This window comes from Microtus ochrogaster, unplaced genomic scaffold (genome assembly GCF_000317375.1).
Source record: "Microtus ochrogaster isolate Prairie Vole_2 unplaced genomic scaffold, MicOch1.0 UNK64, whole genome shotgun sequence".
Lineage (NCBI taxonomy): Eukaryota > Metazoa > Chordata > Mammalia > Rodentia > Cricetidae > Microtus > Microtus ochrogaster.
In genome coordinates this window covers 402595-405867 of record NW_004949162.1, presented here as the reverse complement: position 1 = coordinate 405867, position 3273 = coordinate 402595, and positions in this window count along the sequence as shown.

Sequence of the window (3273 nt, the reverse complement as noted above, 5' to 3'; positions counted from 1 at the left end):
ACAGAAGACTACTTCCTAAATATAAACAACCAATAGCACAGACACTGAGATGAACAATTAGCATATGGGACCTCATGTAACTGAGAAACTTCTGTAAGGCAAAGGACACAGTCAACAAGACAAAACTAAAACCTAGAGAATGGGAAAAATATCTTCACTAACTCCACTTTGGAAAGAGTACTGATCTCCAAAATATACAAGTAACTCATGAAACAAGATATCAAAACACCAAATAATCCAATTTAAAAATGGAGTAGAGATCTAAACAGAGAATCCTCAAGAGATGAACCTTTAATGGCTGAAAGGCACTTAAGAAACTTCTCAATTTCCTTAGCCGTGAGAGAAATGCAAATCAAAATGACTCTGAGATACCACCTTACACCAATCAGAATGGCTAAGACAAAAGACATCTTATGCTGGAAAAGATGCAGAATAAGAGGAACTTCCTCCATTGCTTGTGTGAGTGCAAACTTATACAGCCACTTTGTAAATCAGTATGTCAGTATTTCAAAAAATTGGGAATCAATCTACATGAGATCCAGCAATACCACTCTTGGGAATACACCCGAAGGATCTTGACCCATCCCAGCTCATACCACAGGACATTTGCTTTACTATGTCCATAGCAACATTGTTTGTAATAGCCAAAATCTGGAAACCATCAAGATGCCCCTCAACTGAAGAATGAATAAGGAAAATGTGGTATATTTACACAATATTTACTCAGTGGTTAAAAAAAATGACATTTTGAAATTTGAAGGCAAATGAATGGAACTAGAAAAAAAAATCCTGGGGGACATTACCCAGACACAGAAATACAAACACAATATGTATCCACTTATAAGTGGATATTAAACATAAAGCAAAGGATAAGCAGCCTACAGTTCACAATTCCAGAGAAGACAGGAAAAAAGGAAAATCCTAAGACAAATATACATGGATCACCCTGGAAAGAGAAAGTAGACGAGATCTCCTAAGTAAATTGGCAGCATGGGGGAAGAGTCACAGGGGGTAGAGAGAGGAGAAAAGGATCAGGGGGGAGAACATGAGGGATCAAGGTCAAGTTGCATAAAGTACAGAGAAGGAGAACAAGAAAAGAGATACCTTGAAGGAGGGAGACATTGTGGTGAAGGTTATTGAAAAACCAGGCACTAGGGAAACTCCCAGGAAACCACAAGGATGAACCCAGCTAAGAATCTAAGCAATAGTGGAGAGGGCACTAAACTACCTTTCCCCTGTAAGCAGATTAATGACTACCTTAGTTGTCATCACAGAACCTTCATCCAGTAGCTGATGGAAGCAGATGCAGAGATCTACAGCTAACTAAGCACATGGCCAAATTTCTGGATTCCAGTCATAGAGAGGGAATAGTGACATTACAAGCAAAGGAGTCAAAATCATGATGGAAATAACCACAGAAACAGCTGGCTTGAGCTGATGGGAGCCCACTGACCCCAGACTGACAGCCGAGGAACCAGAATAAGACAGAACTAGGCCCTCTGAATGAGAGTAACAGTTGATTGCCACTGGCAGTTGGTGGGACCACTAGCAGTGTATGAACTGGCTTTTGGAGCCCCTTTTCTAAGGAATACCTTGCTCAGCTTAGATACTGGAGGAAGGGCCTTGGTCCTGCCTCAACTGGTGTGACAGACTTTGTTGACTCCCCATGGGAAGCCTTAGGCTCTCTGTGGATTGGACAGGGCATTGGGTTCTGAGGAGGTGGAAGAGTGAGAGAACTGGAGGGAGAGGAAGCTGGGATTGGTGTGTAAAATAAGATTTTTTATATCTGTGGAGGTTTGCTTTGTTACTGAGTATGTGGCCAATTTTCGAGAAGGTTCCATGAGCTGCAGAGAAGAAGGTATATTCTTTCCTATTTGGGTGGAATGTCCTATAGATGTCCGTTAAGTCCATTTGCTTCATTACCTCCATTAATTCTCTTATTTCTCTATTAGGTTTCTGTCTGATTGACCTGTCCATTGGTGAGAGGTGTGTTGAAGTCTCCTAATATTAGTGTGTGAGGTTTGATGTCTGCCTTGATTTCTAGTAATGTTTCTTTTACATAAGTGGGTGCTTTTACAAACAATGCTGATATGAACATAGTTGAGCATATACTTTTGTTGTATGATCGGGCATCTCTTGGGTATATTCCCAAGAGTGGTATTGCTGGGTCCAGGGGTAGGTTGATCCCGAATTCCTGAGAAACCGCCACACTGCTTTCCAAAGTGGTTGCACAAGTTTGCATTCCCACCAGCAATGGATGAGTGTACCCTTTTCTCCACAACCTCTCCAGCAAAGGGTATCATTGGTGTTTTTTTTTTTTTTATTTTAGCCATTCTGACAGGTGTAAGATGGTATCTTAACGTTGGCTTGATTTGCATTTCCCTGATCTCTAAGGAAGTTGAGCTTGTTCTTAAGTGTCTTTTGGCCATTTGAAATTCTTCTGTTAAGAATTCTCTGTTCAGCTCAGTTTGTAATAGCCAGAACCTGGAAACAACCTAGATGCCCTTCAATGGAAGAATGGATGAAGAAAGTATGGAATATATACATAGTCGAGTACTACTTGGCAGTAAAAAAGCAATGACTTCTTGAATTTTGCATACAAATGGACGCAAATAGAAAACACTATCCTGAGTGAGGTAAGCGAGACCCAAAAAGAGGAACGTGGAATGTATTCACTCATAATTGGTTTTTAGCCATAAATATAGGACATTGAGCCTATACTTTGCGATCCTAGAGAAGCTAAATAAGAAGGAGAACAAAAAAAAAAAACATATAATTATCCTCCTGGATATTGGACGTAGTCAAGATTGCTGGGCAAAAATTTGAAAACTGGGGGGTGGGGAGGGATGGGGAAATGGGAGATGGGGAGAGAAAAGTGAGAAGGGGAGGATAGAAAGAACTTGGGGAAATGGGATATTTGGGATAATGAAAGGATGGATATGGAAGCAGGGAAGTATATATCTTAATTAAGGGAGACATTTTAGGGTTGGCAAGAGCCTTGACTCTAGAGAGGTTCCCAGGGGTTCAGAGAGATGTACCCAACTAGGTCCTTGGGCAGCTGAGGAGAGAGAGGGTGAAATGGCCTGATCCTATATTCATACTAAAGAATATCTTGCATATCACCATAGAACGTTCATCTGGCGATGGATGGAGATAGAGACAGAGACCCACACTGGAGCACTGGACTGAGCTCTCAAGGTCCCAATGAGGAGCAGAAGGAGGGAGAACCCGAGCAAGGAAGTCAAGACCATGAGGGGGCACCCACCCACTGAG